This window comes from Haliotis rubra, unplaced genomic scaffold (genome assembly GCF_003918875.1).
Source record: "Haliotis rubra isolate DU_JTF1 unplaced genomic scaffold, ASM391887v1 Scf259, whole genome shotgun sequence".
NCBI classification, from domain to species: domain Eukaryota; kingdom Metazoa; phylum Mollusca; class Gastropoda; order Lepetellida; family Haliotidae; genus Haliotis; species Haliotis rubra.
In genome coordinates this window covers 1,132,747-1,147,252 of record NW_025766658.1, presented here as the reverse complement: position 1 = coordinate 1,147,252, position 14,506 = coordinate 1,132,747, and the positions used below count along the sequence as shown (strand labels likewise).

The following is a 14,506-nucleotide window of genomic DNA, read 5'->3' as shown; positions in this document are numbered from 1 at the left end:
GTGCATGCATGTTGGATACATGTCACTAATCTCTGAGTTTGAATCCTTATGTGTCTACACAGGTTTGATTAATTTAGATTTTAAATTTTTGTATGCACAGTTTCTTTATGTGCCTAGTAGTTTGCTCCCCAAATTTCTGATCCGTGTAACAAAATTGGTACTATTTTAGTGTCAAAAAGTAAGCAAGCAGAATGAAATGAAATAAACTTATTAACTTTAAAAAGTTTGAAAATAGAAAATAATGCCTTCTTAGCTTGTGTTGCGAGGGGTTTACATGCCATGGACCAATTTAATCTACTGGAAAATAAAAGACCTAAATATTTATAATATGAAACAACATTCATATTTTTGCCACGGAATGACCCTTTTGCAGAATGTGCTACTATACCCCCGTTTCTAAAAACAACTATACTAGATTTTTCCATATTCAACTCTCATCCCCATGTGTCACAAGTTGTTTGAAGAATATTCAGCTGTCTCTGCAAACCGTTTACCATAAATGAAAACGTAACAATATCGTCTGCAAACAAAAGTAAAAGTTAATCCTTGATTTTGGGAGTAACAAATATTCCATTATTACATGATTTATGCATATTATTTACAAATTCATTAATAAAAAAAGATGAACAGTAAGGGACTTAGGACGCAGCCTTGTCTCACACCAGCGGAAGTATTAAACGTTTCAGTGTTGCCAGAATTAGTTTTAACACAGGCTGCAACAGAGTCATTCATGCTTCATAAAATATTATACATTTTGCAGTGCCATCCTTTGGCATGTAACATAAATAACATTTTCTTACGGTCAACAAAATCAAAGGCTTTCTCAAAGTCGAGGAAAGCGCAATAGAATCTCCCTTTAGGCCTGCATAGGTATTTTGTACATAATGATTGTAATATGAATAAGTTAACAGATGTACTATAATCAGGGCTGAAACCAGCTTGAGCTTCGTCCAGTAGCTCGTTTAGATCAACCCAGGCACGTAAACGCCTTTCTGAAATATTAGCAAATAGTTTTCCAGAAATATTTAAGAGAGATATTCCACGTTAGTTGGATGGCTCAGATACACTCCCAGACTTCAACAGAGGGACAATCATCCCTATATTCCATATAGTTTGGAATTTACCATTATCAAGTACTACATTGAATACATCTTTCAGATATGACACAAGAGAAGTAAAAGTAGATTTGTGAAATGAAGGAGAGATGCCGTCATGCCCCGCTGCCTTATTCCATTTCAGTTCATTTATAGATTTTATTACCTCTTCTTCAGGAATTGGGGTTGACGATATATCTTGAGAGAATGAGAAATCTTCACAATCGTCACAGTTATGAACTGAGACAAAATCATACACTGATTTATCAAAATCTGAAAGCAGTTATTTATCTCTGCAGGAAAGGAGATCTTTGAAGTAATGATACCATTGATACGCAATTCATATGATACCGTCACGAATATGTATGGAAAGTGCTTACCCAAGCTGTGTAAATTAATGAATATACATATTGTGAATGGTAGAAGTATGCCCGATATTCCTGGAAATTTAAGTTACATTTCAAACACCGGTTGCAGCACTGTTATTTATGCGGTTGTTTCATCTGAGATGTTCAACAATATTGCTAGTTTTGAGGTAAAGGCTCGCACAGAGTCGGATCACCTCCCGATGGTCTGTGTACTCCGTGACGTAACCGCTTCCACGTCTCGCGAAAGGAATGTTACTGCAGTACCTATGTTCAAGTCCGTAGGTTATAAACTGCGGGAGGAGCAGAGAGAGAGTTTTCATACTAACCTGGTAGATAACATAAAGGATGGTATCCTGGATGATTTCAGAGATCAACTACATATTGATGCTAACGCTGCGATATCTAAATTTACGTCCCTGCTTTAATTATCCGGTGTTAGAGCTGGAGCTGTCAGATTCACTTCACCCTATCGCCGGCAATCGCGCCAACCTCCCTGGTTTGATCAAGAATGCGGCAAACTTAAGTTCGAAAAATACAGACTTCTAAACCGTTTCAGAAAGTATAAAAGTGATTCTAACCTTGATTCTTATTTGAAGGCAAAACACAATTTTTAAAATTGCTGCCAATTAAAATAAGATAATTATTTAGCCAAAGACGATATTAAAAGAGCAGCAAGAAATCCAGACTGTAAGTTATTCTGGAACACGTTAAAACGTCATCTTAAGAAAACTGAATGTGATATCACATTCAGTCGATTGTAAATCATACCTTATTTTTACTTTTATTTTAAACTAGCTTCTTGTCAGTCCAAATGAGAGGGTTTTTAAATTATTTAGTGAAACTTTGAGTTTACAGAAAGAATGTGATTATTAAGATGTTTTTGTGAGCCAATCTTGGAAACACCTCTCATTGTTTCTTTCGTTGTTATTTCTTTTAGCAAATAGTAGACTTGGAAGTAGATTGGTGCAGCTCATTACTGTTATATCTCATTGTTCTTTTACCTACTTGACAATTGTACAAGAATCTGTATCGAAGCGTCGCACTCACGAAATCAGTTGTTATCAATAAAGTTTGTCATCCCTAATACCACTCAAAGAAACGAAGTTTGTGTTTCAACAGTCTTGTGAGGTGAGGTGAAATTGGGTTTAACGTCGTACTTGAGAATATTTCGCTCATATGACGACGTGCATACGTGTGTATGTGCGGCTGCTTGTACTAGCCCAGACTTAAGCTGGTTTTATAGTGCTAGCCCACTGAGATACCATGCCGCAGTGAAGCATGAATACCCCACTCAGACACATTATACTGACTCCGAGCCGACCAGTCCTTGTTGTACCCATTAATGCCGAGCGCCAGGCAGGGACCAACAAGTACTATATTTTAACGTCTTTTGGTATGACGCGGTCGGGGATCGAACCCGCGACCTTCCGCTCTCCGGGCGGACGCTCTAACCACTACACCACGAAGGCGGTCCCAAATGTCTGGTGCAAGTCCATAACTATCACAATATTGACCAACACCAGGCTTACAGAGTCAAAACAATTACAGTGTTGACTGAGGAAATGTGCATCTGTGTTTACGATTCAACTCTGTTTCCTGAGAATTGGAAGACTTAATCTCGAAAAATGTATGTCTGGCATCCTGTCAGTGTGGGTTGCTGTCGATAGCGCACTGCAGATGATAGTTCTTTATGTCGTGTTTCTTCACAACACACTGTTCCTCGACTGATCAATCTCAAGCAGAGCCGACGTCTGAGAGAACACAAGGACACTCAAGGTACTCGTCAGTGCCGACTTGTACAGTACTTCGATTCTTCATTCTCCTTACAATTGAATCGATAACTCTCATGTACGGATGGCTCTGTTGTCTATTATACCACCTTTCACCATGCAGAGATCCTAGGTATGTTAGGTATACGCAATAATAATAGTAATAATAGGATTTAACTGGTCCGAAGCGTACATACAATCGATTTTAGAGGATAAAGGTTTCTTACCTTTCCTTATAGAGATGTGGGCGGGACCATTGTGTGATGTGGATGGGGACCATTGTGTGGTGTGGGTGTGAAAATTGCGTGGTGTGGGTGGGACCATTGCGTGGTGTGGGGACAATTTTGTGGGTGGGTTGGGACCATTGTGTGTGGGTGTGGGTGGGGACCATTGTGTGGTGTGTGGGTGGGGACCATTGTGTGTGGGTGGGGACCATTGTGTGGGTGGGTGGGGACCATTGTGTAGTGTGGGTGGGGACCATTGCGTGGTGTGGGTGGGGACCATTGTGTGGTGTGGGTGGGGACCATTGTGTGGTGTGGGTGGGGACCATTGTGTGGTGTGGGTGGGGACCATTGTGTGGTGTGGGGAGTGGACCATTGTGTGTGTGTGTGGGAGGGGACCATTGTGTGGTGTGGGTGGGGGGACCATTGTGTGGTGTGGGTGGGGACCATTGTGTGGTGTGGGTTGGGGACCATTGTGTGGTGTGGGTGGGGACCATTGTGTGGGTGTGGGTGGGGACCATTGGGTGTGGGTGGGGACCATTGTGTGGTGTGGGTGGGACCATTGTGTGGTGTGGGTGGGGACCATTGTGTGGTGTGGGTGGGGACCATTGTGTGTGTGGGTGGGACCATTGTGTGGTGTGGGTGGGGACCATTGTGTGATGTGTGGTGTGGTGTGGGTGGGGACCATTGTGTGGTGTGGGTGGGGACCATTGTGTGGTGTGGGTGGGGACCATTGTGTGGTGTGGGTGGGGACCATTGTGTGGTGTGGGTGGGGACCATTGTGTGGTGTGTGGGTGGGGACCATTGTGTGGTGTGGGTGGGGACCATTGTGTGGTGTGGGTGGGACCATTGTGTGTGGTGTGGGTGGGGACCATTGTGTGGTGTGGGTGGGACCATTGTGTGGTGTGGGTGGGGACCATTGTGTGGTGTGGGTGGGGACCATTGTGTGGTGTGGGTGGGGACCATTGTGTATGTGGTGTGTGTGGGTGGGGACCATTGTGTTGTGTGGTGTGGGGACCATTGTGTGGTGTGGATGTGGGGACCATTGTGTGTGTGGGTGTGGACCATTGTGTGGTGTGGGGACCATTGTGTGTGGTGTGGGTGGGGACCATTGTGTGGTGTGGGTGGGACCATTGTGTGGTGTGGGTGGGACCATTGTGTGGTGTGGGTGGGGACCATTGTGTGATGTGGGTGGGGACCATTGTGTGGTGTGGGTGGGGGACCATTGTGTGGTGTGGGTGGGGACCATTGTGTGGTGTGGGTGGGGACCATTGTGTGGTGTGGGTGGGGACCATTGTGTGGTGTGGGTGGGGACCATTGTGTGGTGTGGGTGGGGACCATTGTGTGATGTGGGTGGGGACCATTGTGTGTGGTGTGGGTGGGGACCATTGCGTGGTGTGGGTGGGGACCATTGTGTGTGTGGGTGGGACCATTGTGTGATGTGGGTGGGGACCATTGTGTGGTGTGGGTGGGGACCATTGCCGTGGCCGGACCGACTGAAGGACCCGACATGGACCACCGACAGGAAATAACGACCGACCGAGTGGACCACCAGGACGTGAACGGACAGGACCACGGACCACGGACCACACCGAACGGAACGAATGGACCACCCGAACGGAATGGACCCACTGACCAGTGGACCCGACTGCGGCGGACCAGGGACCGACAGGACCAGGACGTGAATCAGGTGGACCGACCGAGTGGACCACCGGACCGAATGGACCAGCCGGACCAGGAATGGACCAGGAATGGACCGACCAGGAATGGGACCAGACGGACCACCAGGACAGTGGAGTGGACCGGATGGACCGACAGGAGGGACCAGGAAGGGACCAGGAACAGGAACGGAACGGACGACAGGGACCACCAGGACCATCAGGAAAGGACTGACCAGTGGACCACAGGAAGGGACCATCAGGGCCGGATGGGGACCACATGGACCGACAGGAAGACGGAGGACCGGACCGACAGGGAGGACCGAACTGACCACCAGGTGGAGGAATCAGGAATGGACCAGGGACCAGGAACGAATGTGGATGGAACGGAAGGACCAGGACCACGAAAGGACCGGAACGGACCAGTGGACCACCAGGGATCCGAATCCGGATGGAATGGACCGGAATGGAATCAGGAGTGGACCGACAGGATGGAAGGAACGAATGACCAACAGGGTGGATGGAACGACAGGGACCAATGGAAGGCCAGTGGACCAAATGGACCACCGAAATGGACCACGGTGCCGCGGGATGGACCCACGGACGGATGGGGACCCACGAATGGACCGACAGTGGATGGGACCACGGTGGACCACAGGATGGAACGCACAGTGGACCACAGGAAGGACCACAGTGGACCACACGATGGACCCACGGAACGGACGGACCACGACGTAACCACGACCACGGGACCACAAATAACCACAGGCCCCGACCGGACCACGTGGACCATCACGGGACCACAGAACGGAATGGAACCATTGAACGACCACAGGGACCGACATGAGTGGCCTGACATGGCCCACGGAACCACAGTGGACCACAGATGGACCACAGGATCCGACAGGAACGACCACGAATGGACCTGATGTAACCACAGGACCACGGACCGGATGGACCACGGACCACAGTGGACCCACGATGGACCGACAGGGACGGACCCACAGTGGTGGACCCACAGGGACCACAGGACCCACCAGGACCACAGTGGAATCACGGAGACACAGGGACCACAACGAATGGAAATGGAATGGACCACAGTGGACCACGGCCCATCAGTGGTGTGGGTGGACCACGTGGCGGACCCCAGGTGGATGGGACCATACAGGACCCCACAGGTGGGACCCCACAGTGGACCCACAGGATGGACCACAGTGGGACCACAAGGACCAAGGACCACAAATGGATGGACCACACAGGAACGACCAGGACCACATTGAACGGAATGGAATCCACAGATGTGGACCACAGTGGACCACGAGGCCACTGGATGGCCCCACAGTGGACCACAGGACCACAGTGGACCCACAGTGGTGGACCCACAAAGGATGTGGCTGACCACGGTGGAATCCACATGGACCCATTGTGGATGTGGACCACAGTGGTGGACCACAGTGGGACCACAGGTGGACCACACAGTGGACCACAGGATGTGGACAGACCACAGTGGGGCCCCATTGTATGGTGTGGTGGAATCCCACAAATGGACCACATGGTGGACCCACAGGACCCACATGGACCCATGGACCACACATGGACCACAGAGGTGGCCCAGTGTGGCCACACAGTGGCCCCATGGGACCAGGTGGACCATTGTGGACCCACAAAGCGGGGTGGACCACAGGACCACACAAGACCAAAGTGGACCACAGTGCCGTGGACCAGGACTACAGCGTGGACCACAGTGACCCACGTGGATGGACCACGGTGGACCACAGATGTGTGGACCACAGTGGTGGAGTGGGATCACAGGGACCAGCATTGTGTGACGGGGACCACAGTGGGACCACAGTGCCAAGGACCCACAGGATGTGGTGGACCCACAGATGTGGACCATTGTAGTGGACCACAGGTGTGGCCACAGTGTGTGGAACAGCGGATGTGGACCACAAATGGACCAGGCAGGGCCCACAGTGGTGGACCCACAGTGGAACCAGGACGTGGACCACAGTGGGACCACACAGTGACATGGAACCACAGTGGCCCCACAGGTAAGTGTGGAACCACAGTGGACCAGTGGACCACAGCATGGACCATTGTGGCCCACAAACACAGTGGTGGACCACAGGACCACAGGATGGACCACAGGTGGACCATTGTGGATGGACCCCATCAGTGGACCACAGTGGTGGACCCATTGTGTGGAATCCACACAGGTGGACCACAGTGGTGCTGACCCACAGTGGTGGACCCACAGGTGGACCACAACCACAGGAACCCCACACACCGGGTGGACCATGTGGTGGACCACAGGACCATGTGGACCACAGTGGTGTGAGCACAGACCATGGATGGTGGGACCACAGTGGTGGATGGACCCACAGGTGGGACCACAGTGGTGGTGGACCGACCACAGTGAATGGACCACAATGTGGTGGATGGACCACAGTGGTGGGACCACTGATGTGGACCATTGCACAGGGACCACAAAAGATGAGTGGACCATATTGTGTGGATGGGACCATGTGGACCACAGAAAGGACCCATTGTGGACCATTGTGGACCATAGAAAAGGGGACCACAGTGGACCAGCCACAAAAATGGACCATTGTGTGGCTGGACCATGGAAAATGGACCCCAGACACACACACACAGGCCCCACACATAACACAACAGCACTGTAGATAGCTACAGGCACACTGACTAAACAGGAAAATATGGACAGGTAACGGAGACACACACACTGGAATGACAGGAAGGACGGAAAGGAGAACGGACACGGAGGCAGACATATAGCCCATGGACACACACACACAACATAATACATGAGCCCATGACATAATGGAAAAGAAATAAATAAATGGAGAATAACTGAATGAAGGAGAGGAGTGAAAGGAATGGAGGATGGAAGCCCAGGATGGACAGGAATGGAAAGGACAGGAATGAAGGAGACAGAGTCCTGAACGGAAGGACAGGGTGGCAGGAAGGAAAGGAACGACACGGAAGGACCAAATGGATGGATGACAGAATGGAAGATGGATGAAGAAAGGAGAGGAATAGAATCTGTAAAGGAAAAGGAAGGAAGGGACCACAAATGGAATGGAATGGAATGGATGGAGCAGAGACACACGACCAAATAAACAAATAAATAAATAAGAAACTTGACAGTGAAGAAACGAAGGAAGGATGGAGGTGGAAAGCCTGGAAGGAAGGAGAAGGAGCCTGGACAAGGAACAGTGGATATGAAATGGAATGAAAATGGACGATCATGGAAGGAATAATATAGGAATGGAAATGGATTCAATGGATAGGGAATGGAATGGACTGGATGCACTAGGAAGGATGAAGAACACAAGAATTGAATGGCCTGACCACACAGAATGGATATGACTATTGAGTAATATGAAAGGTGGAAATGGAATGGACAGTGGACGGAAGGAAATGGGGAAAGGAATGGAGGAGCCCTGAACACAGGGATAGAAGGACAAACTAATATAATGGCCCTGGATATGGAAAATGAATATGGAATTGGATAGAAGAACTGAAATGAAATGGATAGTTAAAGAGGGATAGATGGAGAAGGACATGGAATGGAAATGGTGGATAATAGAATGGAATATGGACAGAGTGAAGATGGATGGAATGAAGGAAACAGTGGTGAGACCAGGAATGGGTCAGTGTCACAGCGTGTACAGATATTTGCTTGGCTCAGATATGTCAATGACGGACCAGAAAGCATAATTTTGTTCGAACGCATGCTGAATACACGAGTCTGTGGTTACATCTGAGATGCCAATGCTTATTCTGTCATAGAATGATTCCAAATGCTTGCCTTACAAGGAGGCGAAGTGAAACCGAAGGAAACAATAGTTCAGATACTATCTATAATTGAGGTAAACAATTCACTGTATACAGTTTTGTTCAGTCTTTATATGTTGGTGTACAAGCGTGGGTGTTCTTACAACATTGAACATTCTTCAAAGAGCAAGTTGTCGACGGGATAGCCTTGTGTTTAAATCATTCGCTCGTCACGCCGATGACCAGGGTCCGATTTCCAACAAGGGTACAAACTAAACGCACTCACTCACTCAAAGAGCAAGCATTTGAGAGAGTTAAACTGGTTTCTGTTCATTTGTTGTTTTAAGTCACAAGCTGCAAAATTCCAGCTGCATGATGGTGGTCTGAAAATAATCGACTCTGGACCAAGCAATCCAATGGATAACATCATGAGCATCGATCCACGCAAATGGAATACCATGACATGCATGAACTTAATCACGGAATCTGAACACCCGATCTCGTTTGTAGACTTGTACGCTAGACATTGTTTGCTGAAGGCCCGGATCTTAACGGTTTTCAGGGAGTGAGTGAGGGAATACTACTTAACGCTGAGTTACCCAAATGTATCACGACTGTAAATCATTGTCGTCGGAGCAGAACGGGTGCCATCCTTTCAGCCACGTCACTCAGTGTCAGTCGGCTGTAAGCATAGTTATAGGTTACATACTCAAGTTAAACTCGTATCACATGATTTCTATGGAAAGTTATTTCCTCCTTTGCCATGATGTGATGTCACTAATCCTCTTACTTTAGGTCTCATCAGTTGCAAGTATATTGTTGTTTAAGCATCTGAAAACTTTACCTTCAATGTAACATACATCGAGATATCGATCGGCATGTGAAAACGGTACTTAGCTTTAATGTCGTCATTAGCTATGTCCCAGCTGAACTTGGCTGCCTGTAACGAAAGCTGATACGCTGCGAGACAATCAAAGAAGCCTCCCAAAAGTCTTTCTAAAGTTTGTTATTGACCTTTAAATAACACTTCTGATTAGTGTTAGACTAGGCACCATGAAGTCGCGGTACCCAATCTTCAAATGTCAAAATGTTATCGATATTCGTCCATGTCAGAACTAACATGAATCTTTGACCCCAGTGATGTCTTCGACATAAACAGATCACCAAGTAGCCTTTTGATTACTTCCCCCAACCCCAATGAAACTTAGAGATTCACTCCTGTGCCAATAATATCATATTTCCGTTTGTATCTTTTGTAAATTAACTGATTGTCTTTTGAACTATTTATGCACATATGTACTGCTCTGAAATCCTTAAATGTAGCCTCGGCCTATGGCCTCACTACAAAAAAATTAATAAATAAAGATTGATTACTTCCCTCTACTCGGTGGACTGTTATAGGTAACCTCGACATTGAATACTTCCCCCAACACCGGTGACCTGCTATAGGTGACCTCGACATTGATTACTTCCTGTAATCCCGGTGACCTGCTATAGGTGACCTCGACATTGATTACTTCTCCCAACACCGGTGACCTGCTATAGGTAACCTCGACATTGATTACTTCCCCCAACACCGGTGACCTACTATAGGTCACCTCGACATTGAATACTTCCTGTAATCCCGGTGACCTGCTATAGGTGACCTCGACATTGATTACTTCCCTCAACACCGGTGACTCCGCTATAGGTGACCTCGACATTGATTACTTTCCCCAACACCGGTGACCTGCTATAGGTGACCCTCGACATTGATTACTTACTGTAATCCCGGTGACCTGCTATAGGTGACCTCGACATTGATTACTTCCCCAACACCGGTGACCTCCTATAGGTGACCTCGACATTGATTACTTCCTGTTATCCCGGTGACCTTCTATAGGTGACCACGACATTGATTACTTCCTGTAATCCCAGTGACCTGCTATAGGGGACCTCGACATTGATTACTTCCTGTAATCCCGGTGACCTGCTATAGTTGACTTCGACATTGATTACGTCCTGTAACCCTGTGACCTGCTATAGGTGACTCTCGACATTGATTACTTCCTGTAATCCCGATGACCTGCTATAGGTGACCTCGACATTGATTACTTCCTGCAATCCCGTGACCTGCTATAGGTCACCTCGACATTGATTACTTCCTGTAATCCCAGTGACCTGCTATAGGTGACTTCGACCTTGATTACTTCCTGTAATCCCGGTGACCTGCTATAGGTAACCTCGACATTGATTACTTCCCCCAACACCGGTGACCTGCTATAGGTCACCTCGACATTGAATACTTCCTGTAATCCCGGTGACCTGCTATAGTTGACTTCGACATTGATTACGTCCTGTAACCCTGTGACCTGCTATAGGTGACCTCGACATTGATTACTTCCTGTAATCCCGATGACCTGCTATAGGTGACCTCGACATTGATTACTTCCTGCAATCCCGTGACCTGCTATAGGTCACCTCGACATTGATTACTTCCTGTAATCCCAGTGACCTGCTATAGGTGACTTCGACATTGATTACTTCCTGTAATCCCGGTGACCTGCTATAGGTAACCTCGACATTGATTACTTCCCCAACACCGGTGACCTGCGCTATAGGTCACCTCGACATTGAATACTTCCTGTAATCCCGGTGACCTGCTATAGGTGACCTCGACATTGATTACTTCCCCCAACACCGGTGACCTGCTATAGGTGACCTCGACATTGATTACTTCCTGTAATCCCGGTGACCTGCTATAGGTGACCTCGACATTGATTACTTCCCCAAACACCGGTGACCTGCTATAGGTGACCTCGACATTGATTACTTCCTGTAATCCCGGTGACCTGCTATAGGTGACCTCGACATTGATAACTTCCTGTAATCCCGGGGACCTGCTATAGGTGACCTCGACATTGATTACTTCCTGTAATCCCGGTGACCTGCTATAAGTGACCTCGACATTGATTACTTCCTGTAATCCCGGTGACCTGCTATAGGTGACCTCGACATTGATTACTTCCTGTAATCCCGGTGACCTGCTATAGGTGACCTCGACATTGTTTACTTCCTGTAATCCCGGTGACCTGCTATAAGTGACCTCGGCATTTATTACTTCCTGTAATCCCGGTGACCTGCTATAGTTGACCTCGACATTGATTACTTCTTGTAACCCCGATGGTGTGGTGTAAATATGGCCTCGACCTGTAAATAATAACATTTTGACACGAGTTAGGTTTCAGTAGCAGGTAGTAACACTTATCCACAACCTACATGTGAAAGAGTCCGGTCCACTGAAACCAAACACCACACACGTCTTACAGTACAGTATGCCGACGGGGTTTAGAATCTCGTTATGGAATCTGCTTCGGCACACACTCGAAATAGATTCCACTCTGTCGTGCCGCTTTGAAGTAAAATACCTTGAACAAATACTTTTCCAAGACTCTGATACGGACAGGCAGTTTCGGATGTGTAGTCCCCGAGGAGCTTATATTTTACAGATACAACTTTGTAGAAGCATTTGGATGTTCTCTCTAACTTAAGATTTTGTCAACTGAAAAACGAACATAATTACAATAAAGCAGCTCAGATGTAAAATTGTGTTGTTGCCTAATCTATACCGAGAAGGGTCAGTTTGAAGAAGGACAATTATCGTTGATAGAAGTTTTTGACAAACCCTTTGATAAAATAGTTCACCTGGATTAATCTCACTTTTCCTAGATAACACTGATTCCTATTACAAAAAAAATATTTTCTGAAATTCAATTTGTCCAAAAACATACAAACGTTGTATATACAACATTGAAATTTAACATACAAGACTGTGTGTAAACACCTGTTACAAACCTCATCTACAATACCTGCTCAAATACATTAGCATCAAATAACAATTCCTATTTACTTCATTTTTACCCCTTCAACATACTTTATGTCCGGCCGTGTAGTTGCAAGTATACTAATGACCCTTCTGTGTGAATGAAAAGGGAAATTAATAGGCTTCAACAATACTCTGAGTATCAGGTTGCCGAATTAATAATATTCTCCACTAATGGCACATAATCATTCGACATCTGGACACAAAATTCCCTTTCTCGTGTTTCCTTCAGCTGACAGGGGTGGAATACATTTACAATCACGAATAATGGTAAATTGCGACCAACAGTGCCAAACACCAATATCACAATTATTGGCTCAATATGTTGTCTAAATGAAATGTCAGTACAGTAATGTTATGGTGTGGTACTCTGGGGTTGCATGTGATAATAAGAGAGGTTTCTTTCCAGTCTATCATCTATCCATTCGGGGGGCGGTTGGGTAGCCTAGTGGTTAAAGCGTTGGCTCGTCACGCCGAAGACCCGGGTTCGAATCCCCACATAGGTACAATGTGTGCAGCTCATTTCTGGTGTCCCCCGCCGTGATGTTGCTGGAATATTGCTGAAAGCGGCGTAAAACCAAACTCACTCACTCACTCACTCTATCCATTCGCTCATCACGTCAAAGACCTGGGTCCGATTCCCCACATGGGTACAGTGAGTGAAGACCATTCCTGGTGTCCCCTCCGCGGTATTGCTGGAATATTGCTAAAAACGTCGTAACTCGCTCACTTAACGGTCTAAGTGTTGGATACTGGATGGTTGGAAAGACATGTTATGGGTAAAAGTGTCCTGTTCTCCGTTTTCCCGAATGGTTAGCAATGCTCATTTAGTGGGCTAGTTCGACAAGCATGCAAGGCTATTAGGATGTGACCAGGTGGGCTGTTGGGTAGCCTAGTGGCTAAAACGTTCGCTAGTCACGTCGGGTTCCATTTCAAGCATTAGTACAAGGTGTGAAGCCCATCTTTGGTGTCCCCACCGTGATATTGCTCGATTATTGCTAACAGCGGCGTAAAACAACACTCACTCAAACCTGAATACTAAGGATTAAGCTCACAAGAGCAATGACGTGAAGGCTAGATGTTTCAAACTCTCTTTGAGTAATAGTATATTTGTATAGGGTGTGGGTGGTCTTTATGAAAAACTCATTTTTACGAATATTGTTCCCATAGGTCACATTATATGGCACCTGTCTACTTTAAAGGTGACACCCTTAAACGTGGCATCGTGCGCATATATGCCATTCCATGTACGTTTCAAGTGTACTTTGGCAGTATTAAAGTCACTCAAGTCGAACTGGGTTTAAATGACTTTCCATTTGTCAGGGGATATCGTTTCAAATTTTCCTTCTTCGGTTTTTTGTGTGGCACACTGACAGCATTATATGGCTGCGCGGTTTCATTTGAGGCAGAACTGCTTCACTGTCGGTATTCCATATAATATCTGTTATGAAGCAACGTAACGACCCTCTAGATGGCTCGGTTAACCAGGCATGCTATTCCTGAATTCCTTTTTCGAAAAACTACCCAATATTATAGGCTTTTTATATGACAAGGGACAAGACCGCGATCTACATTTACGTTTACGATGCGAATCTGAGACATTTTAACCAGTCACTTGTGGGCAAGGCTGGAGTGTTTTTACAATACAGACATGAGGTCATGTTCAGACAAGATGAGTTACTTGATTATTGATTATTCTGTCTGTGCTTCTGATTTCATCACACTGAAAATACTGC

The 14,506-nt window shown here is 46.8% G+C and overlaps 1 long non-coding RNA gene across 1 annotated transcript; it reads left to right on the top strand.

Moving 5' to 3' along the window:
* The first annotated feature begins 358 nt into the window (after positions 1-358).
* LOC124279929 lies at positions 359-14,269 on the top strand. Its single transcript, XR_006899531.1, has 3 exons — positions 359-453; positions 2,147-2,153; positions 14,259-14,269. It is a non-coding gene; the product is annotated as an uncharacterized LOC124279929 (long non-coding RNA).
* Positions 14,270-14,506: the final 237 nt, after the last annotated feature.